The sequence below is a fragment of the Molothrus ater genome, chromosome 13 (assembly GCF_012460135.2).
Source record: "Molothrus ater isolate BHLD 08-10-18 breed brown headed cowbird chromosome 13, BPBGC_Mater_1.1, whole genome shotgun sequence".
Lineage (NCBI taxonomy): Eukaryota > Metazoa > Chordata > Aves > Passeriformes > Icteridae > Molothrus > Molothrus ater.
Genome location: NC_050490.2, coordinates 12661529 through 12684974, shown reverse-complemented (window position 1 = coordinate 12684974; position 23446 = coordinate 12661529). Strand labels below are relative to the sequence as shown.

The 23446-nt window shown below is 51.2% G+C and overlaps 1 long non-coding RNA gene across 7 annotated transcripts in view; it reads left to right on the top strand.

Annotated features, from left to right (window-relative positions):
* Nucleotides 1-23446, top strand: part of LOC118690923 (uncharacterized) — a 43484-nt gene that overhangs the window by 19356 nt on the left and 682 nt on the right. The window lies entirely within an intron of this gene.

Here is a 23446-nt window from a genome sequence, read left to right as displayed (position 1 = left end):
AAGGGGCTGTCGGTTCGAAGGCATCTCTGCATCTCGGTTTTACTTTAAACAGAAAGGGAATAGAAATGTCTCAGTGATTTAAAAGCAACCCCCCACCAATTTTGAATGGACAGATTGTGCTTTAACCAACGTAGGATTTGCTGCAACTTTCTGCTGATGCCCAAGGACCAGGCGCTGCAATTACAGCAGAGAGGGATGGGTTGGGGTGTTGTGACAAGGCGAGATGCTGTGCTGGGAGATGTGTGTTGTGCAGCTGAACACCTCCAGTGCTGACTAGATAGATGTGTGTGTATATATATAAGTACTCCCTGTGCCCAGCTCTCTACTCTTGGTAGAAGGCATGCGGTGCAAAGACTGGAGCAGTAGTTAGCAGGGGCAAAAGGTGACCAGGATTTGTTATAATCTTTCTGGTTGTGAGAGAGTGTGAAGCTGTGGGGGGGGGGGTTGTGGAGGGGTGGCATTAATAGTGAAATGGTCTTTTCACTAAGCCTATTTTCACTGGGTCTAATCTATGTTGTGGGAAGAGGATCTCTTCCATAGGGCAGACCCAGCGAGGCTGGTGAGCTGTTTAGAGGGGTCTGGGCTGCCAAGGAGTGCAGGCAGTGGGAAGCCAGGCAATTGAGCAGACACGTCAGACAGCCTTCCTCAGCAGAGATGACTTGGTAGGTAGCGTGCTGTTGGGCAGATGGGGTTAATTCTTACACCCAAATCAAAAGGCAACCGAGGGGGGAATGTTTTATTAATGAAAGCAGCCCTTTGTGAGTATTCCTCCCGAGGCACGTTCCCTCCACCCGCTGCCTTCCCCCCTGGCTGCTGTCTGGCCCCACGTCTTGCTCAGTACCTGCTCAGCTGCCACTCACCCACTGATAGGTTTCATCAAGAAATGTCTCCATATGTGTCTGAGTCCTGAACCTGGGTATGTGGGATGGGAGGAGGAGGAGAGATGAGTCCTTGGCCATGCTGGAGACAGGGGTTTGCCACAAGCAGGCAGAGCTCAGGCTGTCACAGGTTGCACATCAGCCCATTGATTGCTGCAATGGTGCTGCAGGAGTCACCTCTTGCTGGCACTGAAGAGCAAGAGGAACAGAGTGCAAGGTAAAATGCAGGTTGAAAGTGAGTACTCCAGTGGGTAGGGGATGGAGGGAACAGTTGGAGATTGGGTTGGAGAGGTTGGAAGTTGCCTTGCCTACCATCCAGTCCCCTTCCCATCCCACCACATCTCTGCCTGCCAAGCAATGGGCTCAAGAGAGGAGCAGGGGATTTCCGTGCACATAGAAAGCAGCCTCTCCTTGTCTTTCTTACCCTGCTGTGTCCCTGTGCCCATGTCCTCAGGGGCCCTGGACAACTTGTTCTGTTAAAGGACAGGGCCGTGGGAGTGTCAAGGGCTGTGCGTGGAGATTATTTCTGTCGCTTTGTTAAAAATAAAACAAAAGCTGGTTTATGACAATTGATTCAGGAGAAAGAGGAAGTGGAGCTCAATTCCCAGAGCACCTTTTAGCAAGGCTCTGCATGCGCGCGCGCATGTCGTACGCGTGTCAGAACTGAGCACCCACGGAAGGCCGGGTCGGGAAACCTCACATGGAAGCGGGGAAAAGACCCCAGTGCATGGCTGCTTCCCTGAGGGAACCCCCGCAGGGCTAATGTTTGATCTGAGGCTCCGTTGTACTCCTCTGAAACCTTGGGATGTCAGGAGCTCGAAGGGAGCCTGGGATGGAAGAGGATGCTATTTGCATTTTCCTATGAATGCATCTATTTGTATAAATCTGGTGTCTCTGTGCATGCGCACACTCCCCTACGCATGCATTTGTTTGAAGAGCAACACGCTGTCCCTGTAGTGTTCTCTGCTCAGGGCCAGAACTGGTTAGTCTGAAATTCAGACTCTTCCTGGAGGAGCTGCAACTCCCCTCCCCGCTTCAAATCCAGCAGTGGCTATGGACATAGGAGTCCCGAGATGGTTCACCATGCGGTAGCAGAGTTTCATTGTGGGGGATGAAGGCTCCCCCTTTCAAATTTGCACAGACATCAAAAGAATCTGGAAGGTTCAAACAGATCACAACGTAATCAAAATGCCAAGCCACCGTCTGCTTCTGCCTTTGGGTTGACAAGCAGGATTAGCACCCAAGGGAAGCAGGGTGTAATAGTGTTTCACGGGCACTGTGAACAGCCCAGGAGTGTGTGGAGTACAGAAAGGTTAGCCGAAGGGCAGGTCTGGCTACAGACGTACGGTTGGGGGGCGGATTTTAAAGCAAGGAGCTGTACTCATACAACCTCCGTGGGTATTTACTTTAGCAGAAGGCAGGACTCTCCTGTATACCAGTGATGTCACGCTGGAAGCAGTTTAAGCTAAACTGGAGAAAGCCAGTTTAAGAGTGAAGATGTGCACCAGCGTGGCGAGGAGCAGCAGCAGTTGACCTATAGTGCTGTCATTATAATGGTGTGGTTTTCTGTGTAGACAACCCTGGAGCGGAGCAGCTAGCCTGCCATCCCTTATGTTTCACTGTCTAGCTGAGATGTATAACATGGCCCTGCCTGCATGCAGTTGCAATCACCCTCTGGTTCTCCACAGAGTACTGGAGCAGAAGCCAAATTTTCAACGTGCCTATTGCACCGTCTGAAGTAGTCCCATCATAGCTAAAGACACATGAAATGCTTCCCAAATTCTGCTTTAGTGTCAGTAATTGCTGGTCTTGTCCTGAGGGCAGCCCAAGACCAGAGATGAGGGTTCCTTGGTTGGTGTTTGTTGTTGCTCATTTGGAAAACTGAGCAGCACTGATGTGCCCACTGTAAAGCTCCCATGGAGTGAGAAATGTATCTGTAGCTTTGTCTGTGTTGTCTGTGTAACCATGCATTTTATGACTGACCTTGTTTTAAATTTGTGTTAAATTAAGGTTTAGGAAGCTCATGTGTTCTTTACTGATATCGCTGCAGTTTTAGTTTGGGATTTATTTTGTTTTGGACAGGAGAAAGGCATAATTTGCCTATAACTCACTCTCTGATGGCTGGACAGGTGACATTTTGCCTTGTAGCTCTCGGAATGCTCTATCTGTCCAGGCTGTGTCTTCCAGGGCCAGTCCAGTGCCTGGCATCCTTCAGAACTCACTGGGACACAGTGAGGCAGGCTGTGTAGGGTACACCCGTTCGTGTCCAACGGTAAAGCCATGGCAAGGGCACGGCTGCCTCTGTGGTCACAGGCAGGGCCCAAGCAGTGTGTGCTGCCTGGTGAAGGAGAAGTGTACCAAGATTGTTCCAGCCAGGAGGGCTGGGGAGAGAGCTGTGTGAGTGCCGCGCGCCCAGCGCCTTGGCGCCGTGAGCAGGGCCCGGGCTAAGATGGCCGCTCGCCAGCGCACTCTGGTCCACCATGGCAACTCCTTTTCTCCTGGGGCCCCCTTTACTGGCTGCCACTGCTCCTGGGTGCCCACTGCCTCGGGGCTGGCGGAGGGGAGCCCGCTGGGATGGGCCAGCTGCGGGCCTGAGGCAGTGTGGGCCCCGGCGGCCATTTTGCGGGAGGCGAGCGCCGCCTGTAAGATGGCCGCATGGGCATGAGGTGGGGTGCAGCGCTGCCTTGTCCTCGCCACGCTGCCTCCCTCACGCCGTCCCCTCCTTATCTTGCTAATTACCGATGAAGGCAGAACAATAACGGGAGCTGGCATGCCCCAGTTCTTTCTCTGCCACCTCCTTCCTCGGGCGGAAAATCTGCGCACACACCTCCCCCCCACCGCCCGCCAGCCCCTCTGTGATATTAACTGAATTAACATACTTCCTAATTTGCCCTGTGTTTTTCCTGCGCCGGCTCCCAGCCGCCTCGTCATGGCTTCTCCAACTGGTGGGGAAGAGGCGAGCGCGTTCATCCCCTCCGCTCGTTTGGTTGTATGCGAAAAATCCTTAATGACATCTAAAAGGGGTGGCGGGACAATAGCCCACGCGGGGTTTGGCAGGAGACGTGCGATATTTACCCCGCCAGACCATCCTCGCTGCCTCTTTGCCGAGGGATTACGACGGCCGCCGTCCCCGCGTTCCTCCATTTATTTATTTTGCTGGTGGCGGGGGGGACGCATTGGCACGCGGCTGCTTTGTGTGCCTTGCTTCACCTATGAAAAGGACATATTAAGGTGTTGCCATAAACCCCCGGATGACAAAGAAAGCGCCTTTCTCTTCTGCTTGTGGGCAACAATGACAGAAGGCTTTAAAACCATGAAATTTTTTTACCCCCAATTGCAGAAGGTTTCCCCTAAAAGGAACTTAAATATGTACCATTAATTGTAAAGCGCTGAGCTCCTGCTAACTATGCCATGCTTTTTGTTTCTGATAGTATTTGTCCATTGCAGAGAGCAAGCCAAGGATGCGGAGCCTCCCCCACCCTCCTCCCTTTGTTTAAGTGACAAAATGTTTCTATGTTCTTGTTTAGAAAATAAACCTTTGTGGGTTTTTCAGCTTTTAGTTTTATTTTTTTTACCCATTTATCGTGGTGTGAAATCCAAACTCCCCTTCTTCCCAGATCTTGGGAATCCATGTTCCTCATGATCAATTTTCCCTCCTTTATCTAAAAATACAACATTATTTTATAGCATTACTCTGAAAATGCAGCAGTTATATTTTGAATTTGAGTATTCAGAGCTTCAGGATATTGCAATATTTTTTTTTACAAGCGATGAATGAAATGCAATGATTTAAGTGTGTAATGCACAATACAGATGCCATGCATTGTAAATACATTTCAGGGGCATAAAATCCAACACAGAGAGCCGGTGTTCCACGAAAGCCGGGAGTCCAAAAATAACTGTAAAAATGAATTGTCTGTCGGGACGAATCTCTCAGATCCAAGCCAATATTTGCAGGGTTACAATATACAACTGGCTTACTTATTGGCATAAATATCTCATTTTAAAATGCCGATGATAAACTGAAAAAGAGGTGAAGGAGATATTTGACTGATTACTGGATGCCATGGATTCCCTGCATTTAATTTCATACTTACATGCTATTTACTTATCCCATGTTTATGGGTATGCGCTTTAGCTTCATGTAAATCTCTCCTGTCTGTCTGTCTCATTGCGTTCTTTTCTCTTCTGCCATCCCATCTGCTTCTCATGGTCCTTCTCCTGAAACCACATCACAGGATCTGATGGGGATAATGGGAATCCGCCTCTGGTCTCTATCATAAACATGCCAACGTGGGCTATTGTGTCGGGAGCCGGCGGTCACCAGATGGTGCTTGGTTGCCCAGGGTCTGTGTCACTGGGTTTGGTCTCTCGATAAACCAACAGCTCTTTTAGCATTGTGTTTTCCCCCAAGATCTACCTACCCTGGCTGAGGAAGGTGTAAGGACCTTGGGTAATGAATCCCCAGGGATGAAACCCTTCTGGGTGTGTTGGGCGCTTTGCAGCCTCAGCTATGCAGCTATGAGCTGCCCTTGCAGAGCTGAGGTTTGTTAATCCCTGTGCTCAGCCGTGTTCACCCTGTCTGCATTCCTGGAAAGGAAAATGAGTGTGGTAGTATGGGACTGGATGCTGTCTCCATGTGAAAAGCGGTCCATGTCAACCTAAGCAGACATCTTGCTACCTTTATGTACCGGGCTTGGGAAGACAGGGCAGAGACATCTCTGTGATGCAGACAAAATCAAACCGTCTCCACTTGCCTGGGCTCACAGACAACTCTTGAGCGTCTGCAAAAGGTCTGGCTTGTGGAGGTATCATTGAGAGATGTAGATGTTACAGAGTGACTGAGGTATGGGGCTTTCCCTGTGAAAAAATGTCCTCCAGCCAGGAGAGACCCAGGGACAAATCCTGCTCTTCATTATGTGTCTGTATGTCCTCAGGAGGTCCTGGACATTGTTGTACATGTGAGCTGCAGAGCGGGGATTAATGCAGAAATAAAGATTGAAGATAAAAACAGTGAGAGCGATGTCTCTTCCTGAACGCAGACAGATGGAGAGAGCCTGGCATAATTACATTTAGCAAAGGGCCGCCATGAATGAAACCAATTAAAGGAGAAGCAATGCTCAGATGAGAGAGAGAGGGAGAGAGGAAAGCAACCACCTTTCTGGGTCTTCTTGGGCATCCACCTTCTATGGGGGGTGAGTCGCACACAGTCCCCAAGTCAGGGGTGAGCTCTGCATGCACCTGCCTCCTGGATTAGGGGGACTTAGCTTATCTGCCATGGTGAAAAAAGAGGGAAATGGGAAACATCGGGCGCTGGCGGGGCCGGCATGGAGCTGGCTTGCAGCCAGCCCCAGCCTCGCCGTCTCCATTGTCTCATGGCTTTAATGCGTGCCTAGAAATCCAGTATTTAGGATTCAGGTTACCATTGTAAAGCAGAAAGGTCGTGCTCAGCGCCGCTCGGTGTGGATTCCTCTGGCAGCTCTTTTGCCTGCGTGCCCCATGTTGGGATGGTGTTGGCAGAAGGCCTGGGGCCAGGAGGCTTGCAAGGAGCACGTCTTTGCTGCCTCTGGCATGGTGTGCACCTTGCAAGGGATGCTGCTGGTTTTGGGATTTAGGGAGGGCAGCGGGAGGTGTCCAGAAAGCCACACAAAGGAGAGGTTTGCATTTTCTGGGCAGCCAAAGCTGAGCGTGCCTTGCTGACAAGCTTGGCTTAAAATCCAGCAAGGCAGGATCAATGTGTCTCTTCCTTTGGCTCTCACTTGGTGGGAGCTTCACGAGTAGCTGCTGCTGGTGGCCAAGGCTAAGAGAGGCTTTTGGGACTGTTCCTCCTGATTTCATTTGTAGTCCCAGAAATGGCTGTTTTCCAGCTTTCTTCCCTTCTTCTACTATCCTGCTCTCAGGGGAAGGTGCCTTTCGGGTGGAAGAGCAGCTGGCAAGGCTGGACTAGAATAATTCACAAGGGTTTTAGAGCAAACCTTGGGATTTGGGGTGTCTGTTGCAAACCTCCAGCAACTGTAATCAAGGACTGTTTAAAAGTCTCAGTTCTCACTTAAAATTAATAGAATTATGCTAACAAGAAATGTATTTAGGGACATCTTAATTGCAGGGAAAACTCTGGAAACAAGTCAAAGACCTTGTAGGGCTTAGGCATTATCAGTCTGAAGAAAACTCCTCCAATTAGTTGGTTTTTGGAATGAATCTTAGCAATTTTGGGGATCAAGACTCAAAGCTCGAGGCTGACAGTGCAGGATGCTGCGTAACACCCGAACAGAGAGGAAAAGAGAGACTGACAACTCAAAGTGTCGTGGATCACACTGGGTTGGATAGCAGCCTGGCTTGGGTCTCATTTAAGCCCCTAGACATACCGAGAACTCTCAGGAGTGGTCCCAGCCACTGTTGTATGGCCCTGGGCACAGAGGGCTGTGGTCCAGAAGGTAATAATTGGTGATGTTGGTCCCTGGCACCCTATTCTACAAGAGAGGGATGTACATCTCTGTATGTGCTAATGAAGGTGGTGGGAACAAGGCTGTACAGATGCAGATTGGCTGTGCCTGTGGATACATGTGGCTCAGTCTCATTCTGGGAACAGCTTGAAAAACAGTGTTTGACTTCCATGCTGTCAGGACTCAGAAAAAAAAGAAAGCTTTTTAAAATTTATTTGGTCCTTGCTTTAACTGAGAGGTCATGTACTGTGTGCAGCGCTGTGGAAGACTCTGCTTAAGAGTCAGAGGAGGAGATGCTGTCTCTGTGGTGTCCTCATGGTACCGTGCAGGATCTCCCCAGGCTGCTGCAGATATGTCCCAAGCTGCCACTTGGACCAGTGACTCAAGGGAATGTGCTCCTTGAGTCCATTTGTGATACATTTCATAGGTATTGCCCTGGTCCCAGTGGCTGTTTGTCTGAATGTGCTGTTGCCAGTGTGACTTTTAATGCAGCTCATGCAGAAGTGTACTGGAGCTCCCCAGAATGAAGGGCAAACTGCATGTGTGAGTCTGGACCTGTACCAAGCTCTTAAGGCAGTTGTGGTCCTGCATGGTGCCCAGGCTGAGCTTCCTGATGGCGTGGCACTGAGGAGCAGGGTAGAAATAGAGGGCTTCCGAGTGGGTGCAAGGCTGGGACCCATCTGACTCATTTTGCTTGCAATCAGGGGAATGGGTGATGTGTCAGAGCAAGCTGAGAGCTTGGGGAGGAAACAAATGGCTCACGTAGATAAGTGCTGGCTGGGGAGCCCATCAGGTTCCTGTTCCCTTGCAAAGGAAAGATCCTTCCTGCAGCTTGTTGCATTTCTGTAGGCTCTGACTGACTTCTGCCTCCTTGCCTCCTTCTCATCCCCAAAGGACAGAGACTAAAGGAGTGCCTGCTATTGCTGCAAGAGCTTGAGGATGTGGTAGGAAGTGGCTGGTCTCTGCTACCTAATTAACAGCATGGCTGAGTGCTGGGAAACAAAGGCTCCAGTTTCTACACTCTCTTCCTTCTTCCTTTCCTTCCTAGCCCCTAAAAGAAACCTCCCTACTGATGCCATGGGATGTTTCCATAGATACCTCTGTGGCTGCAGGGATGTGGAGGGGACTGTCTTGCTGTGTGCAGTGGGACGAGGATGGTGATGGTGTGCTTTATTCCAGACTTGGATCAAGCACTCCAGGGAAGGCGTGGCTGGAGGGACAGGGATGCATCGCTTCTGCTTGGGCTATTTCCAGCTGCAGCTGTCTCGAAGCTCTGCAGAGTGCCCTTCCGCCTCCTTTGGGAAAAACCTGCCTGTGTTGATCCATTTGGGCATGGAGCAAGCAGAACTGGCCACAGATGCCTGCTGCAAGAAAGGCTTCGCCTGTTCCATGCTCCAAAGACAATGCCAATCTACTGGGATTGTGGCACCAGTGACCAGCAGGGCCAGTGCACTTGACTGAGGGGCTGAGAGCTGCAAGGGCTCTGCCAAGGAGGGATTCTCTACATCTTGGGGAGTTTTCACACTTCCATCGCCTGATCAGACCCACTCAGTGGGAGTCATGGTGGCAGGCAGAGGGACATGGGGGTGTTTGAGCTGCATGCTGTACTCCTGAGGGACTTGCTTTATGGCTGTGCAGAATTAGTCTGTGTTTTCTAGGCCACCTTTGAAAAGCAGCTGAAAATTTGATTTCCATAGCCTAAAAACTGAGCTCTGTGTTTGGCTCCTTAAAAGACAGGCAAGGACTAGAAATCTCCTGCGACCTGAGAGCCCAGTCAAACTCTGAATGGCTCAGTGAGGGTGGAAATGGGCTTTGCTTTTACCACAGTCAAGTTTACTGCTGTAGTTCCCCCAGTTTGTGCACAAGGGCCACACTGAGGAGCTTCCCAGCTCCTCTCTGCTGCCTGAAGTTGCTAGGGCAGAAAGGCTCCTTTGCCAGAGCTGGTTTGGGAAGGACTGGAGTGGTGGCTGTCAAGACTGGCACCTCTTTAGTGCTGTGTTTCCATGGCTGTGCTTGGAAAGGGCGGGTGGGCACGAGGCCACCAAGCCCTGAGAGGAGGGATGTCTCTGGTGACGACCACTCATTTTGCCATGCAGCCCTGAGGAGAGGGAGGCTGTGTGTCAGCCCGATGGAAGCTCTCTGCAGGTCCTCCTGCCCGAGGAGCAGGCAGTGACACATTTCTGACACAAACTGAGAGGAGATGCCGGCGTGAGATCCCGGTCATGTCATCTGGGATCAGGTACCAAACCCAGCCGTGGCTGCAAGCGGTGAAGGAAGCAGCTGCCCCGAGCGATGGTGAACATGATCCAGAGCTAATCCCGGGGCGTCTGCTCCCTGTGTGTGCCCGTGGCAAGGTGCTACCCTCAAGGTCTCCCAGCCCCACACCATCACTGCTCCTGTGGCTCTGCAGAGTGGAGCTGTGGATGAATGCCGGGGGGATTTGCTGGCTGGGGATGTGACAGGTTCGCACTGGGCTTGCATTGGATGACGGGTGCCGGCTCCACAGGGTGCAGGCACAAATATCTCAGGGGGATTTGCTTTCCTACAGAGCCTACTGCTCTCACAGGAAGATGGAAAAATTTGGGTCCTAAAGGGATGAACACTGCCTGCACTTTGAAGGCAGACATCCCAGGAACCATAGAGAAAAAAAGACACCCACTGATTTTTTTTTTTTTTTTTTTATTTCTCCCTGTTTCTGTCTGCCTATCAGCCTGTCAGCCAGCTAGATGCTAATCCACAGCAGCAGCAGCACAAATAAAGCTAGGCTAGAGGGATGCTAATTTATGCCTGGATTTCATGCTTTGTTTTACTTCCCCACTTTATTGGACAGAGTAGGCTTTGTGAGTGACGTAAAATGTTGCGTGTGCTCTCCCCATGGCAGGTTTCTGCACATGCAGCAGGAGAAGTTCATTTCTCTGTAGCCCTTGCAGCCTTGCACATGCCTTTCTCTGCCTCCCCTGGATTATTTTGGGGGGGTCATTCCTGATATATCCCCATTTGATGAGGACTCTCTAAGTTTTGTTGCACTGTATGTGAAACCCAGGGATGTGTTTCCAGTCTCATCGTGTCTTCTCTCATGGTGCCAGCATTTATGCATCTAAACTGTAATTTTTTATGCTCTTGCTGGGTAACTAGACTACAGCCTCGGCAATTTGCATGAATAAATGTCATGTAAAATCATCTGCTCGTGGGTAGTGGCCAGCCGAGAAGTTATGTTGTGAGGCAATCTGTTCTGAGTGATCTGTTTAATGAAATGTTGAGATTTACAGCTCTCAACGTCCATGGGGAAAAGCATGTATGGATTTTAAGATCACAGCCCTGAGGTGACTTCACCTGTGTGGTACAAGTAGGTGAGGAGTTGTATTACTTGTTGCTTGGAAATTCAGTGTGTTAAACTGTGCTGTTGGGCAAAAGCCTTTGAAATGCCCTGTCTTGAAATAAAGGGAAATGTAAAGAATACTCAAAGAGGTGTTGATAACAGAGGGTCTTTCAGTGTTTCTTGCAAGGGATGCCCACTGGAACCCTAATAGTTTTGGAAAGGAAGGATCAGCCACCAGAGGCAGGGAATGGATGTTTTGGAGGTTTGCTGAGGTTTTCAGTTCCCATTAGAGGAACTGAAGGGAAGGAGATGCCCAAATACCATTGAGTCTCTGTGCTTGCCATGCTGGTGCTGACTGCTCCCTGCAGCCAAAGCTCCATGAGCAAAGCAGCAAATCACTGGGGAAGCAGAGAACAACCAAGACAGAGCTGAAGGGGGCTTTGAAATGGCCACACTGGCAGGGATCTATGAATTCCCTTGCTTTTTCACTCAGTTTCCTCACAGCTCCTGCTGGCCTCTGCAGAACAAGTTGAGGGGAAGAGCTCAGAGGTGGGTCTTTGTAGCAAGGTCTGCCCTCAGCTTCGCCAGGTGAAATCCTAAGCGAGGGTTTAATTGCATTCAGTAAAAGCTGCCCAAATTTACAGCATGGAAATGAGAGCAGAATCATGAGTGTCCTTGTTTCCTTTTACCATCAAATAGATTTTCTCAGCCTTGAGTTCTGCAAGCTAATCTCTGTAGGGTTTTATTTCATTCGCTGTCTTCATTGCCCTATTAAAACAACAGCTCTGTCCCCGAGTCCCTGCGTGTCACTGTGTGTCGAGTACTTATCCCTGTGTATTGGGGCACAGGAATGTGGCAATAAAACTGCTCACAACCACTTGTTTGGATAAAAAGCACAGATTTGCTTACCTTGCAGTACTTTCCCTTTTTTAAGCAGAAATGTTTGCACAGGTGACTTTTGGTTTTGCCTTGTGTACATTCTTGGGTTTCTGTGTGACATTTTGGCCAGCCTTGTTTAGTGATGTCCAGGAATTTCCTAGCTTTCCTCTTATGGAAATCACACAAAGGTCTAGGGGGTGGATCTGACTGCGGGAGCAATGTTGGGGGAGCTGAGCTACCTCTGCCCACCAAGGCAGGGCTCATGTGGGTTTGCATCACAGCTTTTCTCTTCTCTGACTAAGCTAAAGGACGGGAATAGTTTGTACTCCTAAGGTGCACCTGTTTGTGTAGGAGGATGTGGGATTGTGGCATTTGTCTTTGCAGCTTTCACTGGGCTCCTCCACCAGGCTTTCTTTAGGCTGATATCTGCTCATATTTGGGGGGAACCTCTGGGCAACACTGCATCTTGCATTGCACAGGTCCTCACGTGCAAACACCGTAGGTGTGCGGAGGTATCTGGCTTTGTGCGGGTCTCAGAGCCAGCCTCTTTGAGGTCTCTTTGTTTTGTCTCCCTCTGGGTATCTTGTATGGATGCATTTGCATATATGGAAAACGTTGTCATCGTCTTCTCCCCCTCCCCAGCTCCCGTTGCCTTTGCTCTGCTGGCTCTTGGGCATTTCCAGCTGAACGGAGCCTGCCAAGGCCAGCCAAGCGCGGTGGGGCTGGGGGAACATTCCCCATCTGCACCTTCGCTATTTCCCTCCCCAGGCGTGCCTGGGGGTGGCCAGGGCATTGGGGCATTTTTCCCTATTTTTTTTTTCTCCTGGTATTTAATAACTAGCAGTAGGGGTCCTGAAGGGAGTCTGGTCCATCCTCTGAGCCCCCAGCTCCAACACCCTGCTGCTCCCCCCTTTCTTCTCGTGCTGTAGTGTGTCTGTCTGGCTGCAGCACCAAAGAGAGCAGTCCAAACCGTGCAGCAAGGCTGCTCACTAGCTCTAAATCCACGAGGCCAGGTTTAAGCACTTTTTGTTCCTGCTGGAAAAAGCCTTGAAGTGGTTATACCAATAAATCTCTTGCTCCTCCATGAAGATGTCCTTCCCAGGACATTTTAAGTCCCTAATCCTCTCCGAGGCATCTCTGGCTCTATCTTCTCTTTTCTAACCTGTACCTGCCCCCCTGCTGCCAAAGACTTGAATGCCCTGAGGCTTCATCCCTTCACTCTGCCTGCTCTCTGTGCACCTCCGTGGAGCCACTCCGCTGTCCCGACATCCTGCTGCCCGCCTCGAACTGGGGACAGGCTGGGCCATTGGAACGGCCGGGGGCGGAAGAAGGGGGTGGAGGAGAGACGGGGCAGCTGCGAGGCTTGTGTTAGTAAACACTTCCTTGGGTTCACATTTTAATTCCTTACCCCCCCTTCCACATCTTCTCCCCCATCCTTTCCCTTTTCTATATGCTCACACAATGAGACCATTGTCAAGGGGTGATTTGAATGAGGGGTCTCCGGGCATGTTCCCAGCATTGTCAAACAGAGTGGGAAAAAAACCACAACTCCAGCCTAGCCAGGAGGACCAGACCAGACTGAGACAGATGCCTAAATTAGTGACAAAGCCTTTTGAATGTCCCCCCTAGACAAGGGTTGCCTTGTGCATGCGTGCGTGTGTGTGTGCATGCTCGTGGGTGTGTATTTGTGGCTGGGTGGCAGCTTGCATGTCTCCCCATGTTAATTAGTTTTGCATGCATGTCTGATAAGGTGCCAATGAATATATTTGTACTCCTTCCATTGGTGAAAGCTGTCTCGGCGGCGGGGGAGATGCGGGGTGGTGGGGGTGTGCTCAGAGCAGCCTGGCAGCCTGGGGTAATTGAGCTGTGCGGGGCTGGGAGAAGGGGTGAGGGTTACATCGCCACAGCTCGGCTTCCCAGCCATGGGATCTGCTGCTTTCCTTGCAAATCATGGGGAGTTTAAAAGAGAACTGAGGCTTTTTTTTGGTTCACTGGGTCTTTCTCTTCATCTTGGCTGATTGTCTGGCTGAGGGTCTGTAGGCTCTTTCTTCTCCTTTGCCCTGTGTGTCTTTCTCTCAAGTCCCTTAAAAGGTGTTTATTTCCAATGGATTTGTATCCATCTTTGTATACACACATACACATGCAATCACTCACACAAAGCCCCAGTAACAAAACCTCCGCCTCTTTCTCCAGAAAGGGAGTCAAATCTGCTACCAGTTACAAAATATGGGAGGGAAGTGAAGCGTGTGGGTGCCAGGGGTGGAGCAGTGGAAACAGGCAAATAGAAATGCAGAACAGGAGTTGGAGAGACAGAGATAACATGCTCTATAAAGGATTTATCAACATTTGCTCAGGATATAGTTATTAATTAGCAATGCAGAGAAAAGTCTTTCTACATCCCCAGCGTATGGACCAGCACATAATGTCATTCCTAGACTGCTGTTATCATTCATCCATCCATCCATCTGCATTCTGTAGGTTCACACAAGAATTCATTGTATGTGTAGGGATGTAAACATCAGTTCACATCTAATTAATTTCCTGTCTAAATTAATTTTGCATCCTTTCCCTTAAATCAACAAGACTTAAGAGCCCACATACATTTCTTGAGAAGAATGGGAAGAAACTCTTGAATGGGCCAAGATGTCTTTTTTCCCTGTGGTCCCATCTGAGCAGCTGCCAGATGCTGAAAGAGCAGCGATTTACATGCCACAAGGCTGCTCTGAAGCAGGGGTCATTTTGGGAAGTTTACTGGAGCACAGCTTACCTCCTGTGAAGCTTGGTAGCAACCAGCTTCACGTTAGCTCCAGTTTGCTTTGACTTCTCTTCCATACTTGGGTTCTGGTACAGTGAAAGAATGAAGAGCAGGAGCTGATGCACAATGGAGCAGGGCTGGCCTGCAGGGAACCTGGGTGAGAGATGCTTGGTCCAAGCAGCAGAGCATGGGGTTTACTCCTGATGGGCTGGCTGGGGAGGAAGGGAAAGGTCATGAACAAGTAAGGTGGCTGTTGGCATCAGCAAGGTTTGGGTTGGGTGGGACTGACGTCTCTTCCCCCACTGACTTCGTAGTTGCACTGGGTTTTCCTCTGCTGCTGGGAGGGAAGCTGGGAACTGACATGGAGAGAGGGTAGAGTAGCCAGGAAGCAACAAAGCCACCTGCCTGGAGGAGAGCTGACAAGTCCCTGGTGGGCTGCAGGAGGAGCAGCTCTCCTTTGTGCTCAGAGAAGTCCAGGAACACAGGCGGGGCCAGGCTACACCTCCCCATCGACCTGCACGGGATATCTATGAGGGCCAGCCCAAAGAGTGCCCCAAAATCCTCACTGCCACTCCAGCAGTAGGTACAGTGGGCAGCTCATCAGTAATGTGCAGGAAAAAAGGGATTCCCATGAAATGCAGGTCTTCCAGTTGGAGAACAAAGGCAATTTCGTGTGACTTATCAGCGGTGCCTAATTGCGCAGGGTGAATAATGAGCAGCTGGAGAGGCAGCACTGCCGTCCCTCCGGCGGGCTGCAGCCGGTGGCCACGGCTGGAAACCCCCATCAGTGCCAGCAGAAAGTGGGCATCCTCAGAGAGGTGCAGCCCCACCACTCTGTGCCCATTTCAGAGCTGTTTGGGCTCCTCCATCGCAAAGTAATTGTGCTAATCCCACATGGATGTAAGAGGGGAACCTGCTGTTGGAAAAAGTCTCTCTGCGGTTGCTCAGACCTTTCATTTACGCAGAGGGTGAATGTGTCATCCATGCCTGACCCAGATGCAAGGTGGCCTTTAATCACAAAGAAGAACCAGGCACCAGCATCCTGCAAAGGGCTTGCAGCTCCCTCCCTGTCTGGTGCCTCATCTCTGAGCAGTGAGTGGCCATGCTAAGGACCCCTTCCAGCTGACCTGCCACCCCTGTGCCCTCCTCTCCTGTTTGCACATCCCTATCTCTCCTTAATTCTGCTCCCAAACTCTGGGCAGGGCTGTGGAAAGCGCTTTGTCAGAGCTCCTCACCAGGTTGATCTGCAGAAAGGGTTTTTTTCCCTTTCCCCATTGGGATGACTATTCCCTCACAAGCAAAGCCTCTTAATGAATCCGTGGCAGCAAAGTAGGTAACGTGCTCTCCCTGCCAAGGCTGCTTGGCACAGCTGGAGTCACGTAATCAGGCTAGGCTGCCAGTCGGGGACAGAGTGGGAAGAGTTAAACTGAGGACAGTGCAGGGACAACTAATCCCCAACAGGAAGAGCAGCAGAGACCTCCCTGTCCTTCATCATCCTCCCCCTTCATTCATGCACTTTTCCTCCCTCTCCACCACATCCTATTCCTCTCCCACATCCTCCCTTCACTTATTTCTTCTTCCGTCTTTCTCACCCTCCTCTCCTCCGTTGCTTTCTCACTCCTCCCCCGTGGTTTCCCTCCGCCCCCCCATCCCCGGCCCCGTCTCCTCTCACATGCTCTGTCATGTCTCCAGAGCTGCTTTTCGAGTGGGACCGAGGGACGGTGTATTTGGGCTGCGGTGGAGGTCACAGCTATATGGGGATTGTTTAAAAGAGATTTGCCTACATCCCAGCCCATGTGACCAGCCTCAGCTGCAGGTCTCTCTTTCTTAATCTGGAGATAAGCGTGATTATCCGAGGAAGGGCTGTTCGGAGCTTTGTAACTGTGACAGGGGAGCTTTCAAGTCGCACTTTGCTGGCAGAGCAGCGTTTAAAGCCGGGGAATCAGATTCCAAGCGTGGCTTTGCATCTCTTTTCTGCTGGGAGCATGGTGCAGGGCTGGCAGTGGGGATGGGAGCTTTATTACGACTTTGCTTATGATGCGGAAAAGGAGTTAGGGGAGGGAAAATGGGGGAAGAAGGAGGTGAAAAAAAATCCCAATTTGCTGTTTCCCCATCAGTGGTGGCCCAGGAGAGATTGGCACTGAGTCAAGGGGACAGGCCAGCCTGAGCCCTGGTGCAGAGCAATAAGGTCCATCAAACCTGGGGTCTGCCTTGTTTTTAGCCTGGGGTTGTGTCTCCTTGTTCTGCTCTACCCCGCCTCGCTCTGTTGAATCCTTCTCACAAGAGGTCTCTGGGGCCCTGTTTGGAAATGAAATGCTGTTTTAGCAGCTCCCATGGCACAGCTTCCCCGGGAGAGATGGCAGGGCCAGCTTTGCTGCCCGATAAACACATCGGCCCCAGCACTCAAGGCAGTCAACTCCCTGTCCCTGTCCAGAGAAATATTTGCTGGAGATGAGTCCTTGTGGGGCATCTCTGCAGCCAAGGTGGAAGTGCAGGGACATACAGCAATTGTGTAGTTCAGTATTGTATCAGTGTCTCGTATTGCTGGAGGTTGAAATATTTAACATCTCCTACAAGTGACATGGTCCCAAAAGATTTCTTTGGCCGGGACAGGCATCAAAATAGAGTTTAGTGGAAATGTTCAGCTCTGGAGCAGGTGCTGCTTTGCTTCTATTTGTAGACTAGAAACTCAGAGCAGAGCCTCATAACAGCGCTGCTTTTGATGGAGATGGGTCAAGGAGAAAGAAACCTGGATGTGAGCCAAGGGCGGGAATCTGGGGCGAGGTTGAATCGGGACGGAGTGCCAGCGCTTTGGACCGTCACTTGGGCAGGACTCACTGTTCTTGCCATATCCTCCCTGGAAGCGCTTCAGCTTCCAGCACAGCAGCTGAGGCCAGCCTGATCCAAAGGACACCCTGAATCCCATCTGCTCTCCCCACACCACCACCCATCCCATAGTGGGTGGGAATTTGCAGTGAGAGCACCAAACTACCCCTCTGCCTGGGTTTGTTCATGGAGGCGCAGTTCCTTGCCTGTGTCAGAATACCAGGGGATAGAGTACATCCCTCTTCTTCCTCTCCCACAAAGGCACATCTCATTTTTACATCGTGCTGCCGCAAGGGCCAGCCAGCCTTAAAGCAGCCCAGGACAAAGTGCTGTGCCTGAAGATTGAAATGTCTCTCTGCAGGGCAGGTAGCTCAGTGTACCTCCAGGGGCTGAAGAAGGGAAGCGGTTGCAAATGTATCATTTTGAGAGCAAGCTCTGAAACATCTCCCACGTTGCCTGCCTGTCTCCAGAGCCCCACACAGCTGCTCTGTGGGTGGAAGCTCTGTTTTTCGTGTGCCCCCGTGAACTTTATTTTTTGCTATTTTTCTTTGAATACTGCTTAGATGAATCCTCTTCAGTGCCTACAGCTCATTCCAGGGCTTTACTGAGGATCTGGCCAACACATGTAGCCTTACTCCAGGGCATGGTTCTTGAAGAAACCAAATGGGTACAGCATCTTTTTAGTCCAGTGTCTGTAAGACCAAACAGCCCAAATCCCCACCTGCAGCCGTGCTGTGCAGATAATTCCCGTGCCCCATTGGAGAACAAGAGCTCCCCTTGAAATCCCAGAGCCTTGGATGTGGCAGCGGGAACGTGGGCAGGAACATGTAGGTGTTGGCATGTGCAGGCAGGAACACGTGTATGCCAGGGCAAGCGTGCCCATCTCTGCAGGCACAGGCCCACGTCTGTCTCTGCACCAGCCTCACAGGAATCTTCCCCACACCTGCCTGAAATATGAGGGTTTAGGAGCACAGGGCTGATGGTAAATTAACCAGTGGTAAGTGGAGGGAAGCACAGTAGATGGGTTTAATGGAGAGATCCATTTGGGATGCAGCAAGGGAAGGTTTTCTGATGGAACAAACAGAAGGAGCTAGGAAAGGGAGCAGTGTGGTGGATAGGAGTGTGAGATCAAAGGCTGTGACAGGGCCAAGAGCGACGAGAGGTGGGAGCCAGGAGCAGTTTGTGTTCCTGGATGTTGAGCAATGCTGAGGAGAGTGAAGGAAAAACACTGGCTGCTGTGAACAAAAGCCACTGAATGGGGAGATGGGAATGGCACAGAGGGGACAAAGCAGGAGTCACAGAGCAACCAGCACCAAGCACCAGCGTGGGTGGCTTTCCTTGCTGGGTGGAAGATGGGCTGGAGAAGGGGGCTTGCTCCCAGTGAGGATGTGCAAGGTGGTCATGGCCCATGACAGGGAGCCAGCAGAGTGCCACAAGTTTGGAGCACAGAGTAGCTTTGGGAAAAAGAAGCTGTCACAGTGACAAGGTGAGTGTTTCCCCAAAGGTAGCCAGTGTTTCCAGGATAGGGAAAAGGAGCTCTACACCTGGGTTGGGAAGAGCTGAGTCATTTCTCCAAACACCACGTTAGGCCAATGCTGGAGTTTGAGCAGTAACACAGGCCTGGGCAGTAACACAGGCCTGGACAGGAATGCCTGCCCAGCATCCCTGAGCTGCACTGGGCCTGCAGCTCACCCTGCAGCACCTGCAGGACTCTGCAGGGTCCAAGAGGAAGGGAAGAGCTCTGGCAGCTGAATTTGGATTCTCCCTTCCTCACCCAAGTATCCACCTTCACTGCACAGGCAGCTGAGACCCAAGGGCAGTTTGGGCCCTTGCTATCATTGCTGTTGATCAGAGCCTTTTCTTACAATGTCCTGGCACTTCCTTACATTAATCTGGTTTTTGTGATTGATGACAAGCAAAAGTCTTGTCCAAAAGGCCATAATGTTTGCTTGCACCCTCATTACTATAGTAACAGAGGTCCTCAGGACACCTCTGAAGTAGGTCACCACGAACCCCATTTTGCTGTGTCTCCCAGTGCAGCACAGCTCCAGAAACAGAGTGCACCCACCACAGTCCAGCTGGGCCTCGCCCTGGCACAGCCCAGACCCTCTCAGGGAAGGCCAGGCTGGAGAAATGCCCTCCAGTGACAGCACCCAAGGGTACAAAGGGCTGTCCTGCACCTGGTCACAGGAAACTTCTGTTCCTTATGCAGCCCCAGTGCCAGCTAATGGTGTTCCCCAAGTCAGGGCTCACTTCCAGCCTCCTGTCTCCCCATCCCCCACCTCCTTGCTGCCTCCCTCCCCCCTTTCCCCCAGTGCCTCTCCTCCTGCTTTGCATAATTTTCCATTTTCAGTGTCCCCTTTTCTTTTTCTCCTCTCCATATGGTGCGTCCCCCTCTCTGCCTGGCGCAGGAGCCATCCTTAACAAGCTCGGCAAAGCCCTCTCTCAGGGGCTGCACATGAAAGATGCTCTGTAAAAACAGAGGCTGGGATGGAGCTCCCCCTTTTTTCCCCCCTTGATTTATATGGGGCTGGGATGTGGGAACGTTTCTGGGTCGCATTTTAGAGCCGCCGGGTGTTTGTGCCTGTTCTCTCCAGCCATTCAGTGCAGACCCCTAAGGCCAGCTCGTCCTCAGCCTTTGATCTGCAATGCAGAAAGAGCATCCAGGGCAAGTTTGTGCCTCTCATTCAGCCCCTGCCCTCATTTTGGCTGGCAGGGAGGGATGCCCTGTCCCACCACACTGGGGAGAGGCCAGGCCCTTTCCTCTCAGTGTCCAGTGGCCTTTTCCAGCTGGCTACTTTGGCTCCCTCCCACATCCCTGGCACCATGAGGACCTTCCCACTCACGAGGTCCAAGGCACTGGGTCATGGTGAAGCAGCAGGTCGTGGGATTTGTGATGCACGGCGATTCTGCACATCTAACCCACCCCTGCCCCTCTCCAGCTCCACTGCAGATACTGGCCAGTGAGCACCCAGGGGTGCCTGGAGGGTGCTGGGGCTGAGCAAAGGGTGCTGGGGCTGGCAACGCCTGCCCAGCATTTGATGGGTTAAGCCGGTCTCTAGCTAATTTCTCCCAGCGGCTCCCCTCCTCCTCCTCGTACTTCTGTATGCAGCAGGCAGGGCCTCAGCGCAGGTTCCTGCACTGAGCTGTTGCCAGGGGAGTAGTTAGGCGAGTCTGAGCTATGTGGGGAAAAGGCCCGGGCTGTCAAAGTGTCTGAGATGAACCATAGCCCGGTCCCCCTGCAGCTGGGCCCAAGCATGCATCAGCCCTTGTTTGGAGCCTGGGAATGGCAAAGCCCAGGGAGGTTCAAGGGCAAACTTGCTATTCATTAGTCAGGGGTCCTTGACGTTCCCACTCTCTGTCTCCCTTCTTCTTCTTCTTCTTCTCTTTTCTGTCCCTCTTTTGACAGATTCCTGGGTGCTTTTGGGGAAAGCTCCCCTCCTCCTCCTCGCCCCAGCAAAAGCCCTCCACATAAACTTCCCCAGCAGACAAGGCAGGAGGACAATAACGTCAGGGCCGCGATGCAAACGAGAGCCAGCGGAGCAGCCGCATCCCCCGGGTGTCCTTTCTGCCCGGCCCTTCCCGCGCTGCTGCGGGAGCCTCAGCCGCCGCATTCATTTCGCTCATCTTGCCCATCTCCGATGTTTTATTATCTTGATGCTTGCAGGAAATTGTAACTTGAGATAAGGAAAATGTCAGGCGCCTTCTCCTCTCTCCTGTAGCCCAAAGCAGCGCCAAGTTGCTCCGTAGGAAATGTAAATGCTTGCCCAGGTGCAGAGGATGAGCACGAGATGGAGGGAGCCTCGAGAGGCCGCGCGAGCATCTCCGTCAGGAGATAAAACTCGCGGCGTAGGCGGAACACGGAGCCTCCCTCCCGCCCCACTGAACAGAATATTTCATAGCTCTTAGAAGCCGAAGCTCCCTTGTAATTATCCAAAGCAAACAGCACGTGTTATTAGTTTAAAATGATTTTTTTTTCCCCCTCCCCGGGCCCCTGGAGCAGAATGGAGGTGTAATTGTGCTAAGGAGTTAGCAGGGGAGAGCACAGCTTTTGGTCACATTCAAGTTGGAGGGCTTGAGCCAGGGAGGCTGGTATGAAAGGCTGGTATTTGCATAAGCAGCGTGCATCCCTACAAAAAAGAAAGATATCAGGGGCTTGCAAAATTCAATCAAGGCTGGGAGGGAAGAAAAAAAAAAAGGGGGGGGGGTGGAAGGGAGGGGGGAAAAAAATTGACAGTGAAAAAGGTTTTTCTAAGTAACACCCTGTCGAGATTAAATTGTCCAGAAAGTTTCTCCGTGTGAGCCGGTGAAGCGGAGGCTGGGCTGAGGGCAGGGGAGGAGTGGGGTCCCTCCTTCCTGGCCTCAATAGGGGACAGGAATCTGATTAGGCAGAGCGTTCTGCATCCATTTACCATTATTTGAGGGGTTTTTTTTTCTCTTCCCACCGCCCAGAATTGCTGTGGCAGGGCAGTTTATCAGCATATAAACCTCAGTGCTGGCTTTGTAAGGGCACAAGGAGGCACAGGAGCAAGTGTTGGGGCAGAGGCTGAGCTATAATTTCAATTGTTTATTCAGTTAAAAAAAAAAAAGAAAGACAGTAAATCCACACACAGAGTGATGTTTTCCCTGTGCAGGGCACTGGGGAGGGAAGGCAGTGTTGAGGCTGGAACTGAGTCCTGGTGGAGCCCTTTTTTTGCAGGCACCCTCAGTGCAAGGCTGAACTTTGCCCAGAGAGAAAGTGCATGCAGGAGATTTGAGTTTTCCTGAAGCTTATGTCGAGTCAGTTGGGTTGGTCCAGCCCCTCCTGCCCTCAGTTATTCAGTGCCAGAAGTTTCAAGCCCACCAGGCAGGCTGTGGGTGATTTCCAGGCTGGGTGATGTCTGGTACCAGCGAGCATCCCCTCTATCCACACTACAGAGGAGTTTCTCTGTAGGCCAAAGCAAGCTCAGCCTGTCCCTGCAGAGGGCAAGGACTGTCCCTGCTCTGGGCAGGGGACTTTACCTACCAAGTAAAGGCTTTCCCCTGGTGAGAATAAGGATTCATCTGCCTCCTCCTCTTCTGGGCTTGAGAAAGCACCCACCATCATTCAGATCTCATCTGTCCTGACCTCAACATCCTTTCCAGGCTTGGAGGAACATTCGGGATGACTCCTAATCTCACATAGGATAAAGAAGTGCTGAGCCTTGGCTTTTTGCAGCCTGAGTCTCCCTAAACACATGCAGCATGGGGTCTGTCCTCTCAGCACCAAACCCAAGCACATGGGGTGGGTTTGGCCTCTGCCTCTCTTAAGTTTTAGGCTTGCTTCAAAGTTGCAGAAGGGAAGGGATTTTCCTTGGATTTCCATCAAGTGCTTTATGAATATTGCAATAAAGGGGTTACAGAAGATCTATTTTTAAGAGAGAGAAAAAATACCCATGAAAATTGCAGCCTGGACCCCAGAGTGTAGAGTATTTGCACAGTTCAAAGAGTTACGGTGGTTCATCCAGTCACAGCCTGGGAACGTCGCGGTGCGACCTACAGCAGATCACATGCTGGCTACTCCCAGGGCGGCTCATTAGAGAGCCACACAGAAGATTTATCTCTTAAAATGGGCTTGCAAATATTTTATAAAATTTGCAATATTTTATAAAATTACAATTTGGTGCAATAAAAAGAATAAATTAGCCAGCTGATGGTTCCTTTTGCAAGTGTACTCAAGGATTTGTTATATTAGTCTTTACTCCTTCCAATGTAACAGTTTGTGGGCAAAGCAAAGGGAAGATAGGGAAAGGATGGGACTGGTTTGGGGGCTAGGGAATACACACTCAAAATGGGTAAAGTGTAAAGGAAATAGATGAAAAAAAGTCAGGAGAAAGGGAGGAGAACGTGCTGCAAGGTGCAAGATGTGTGGGGCAAAGCACGGGAGGCGTGGAGAAAGCCGAGAAGGCGACTTGGGCTGAGCGTCACAGCTTCGGCTCCAGCTCAGTGGCTTGGTATCACTTTCTCCAGTCAGGCAAGGGCGCCGAGGGCAGGGAAAGTTAACACGAAGATTAAAACATCAGAGGGCTGTGCCTTTAGTGGCTCTGACATGCAGAGTAATCCCATGCCCCAAAGCCTAGGGAGGAAGGACAAGCCGTGAGCCCTCCCCTGGCTGGCGGTGTGCGGGGCAGGCAGAGGTAGGGGATTGAGGAGGGTGCAGGGGAAACTTGGCATCTTGGGGACTACAGTTTTCCCAGTAATGAAGAGGGTAAGGTGGTCCAGAGCCATGAGAAACGTGTGGTGGGGAGGGAAAGAGGATTGGAGTTCTGCTCCACCAGGGACAAGTTGGTCTGTTCTCAGCCAAGCGCTGCTGGACCATTTCTCTGAC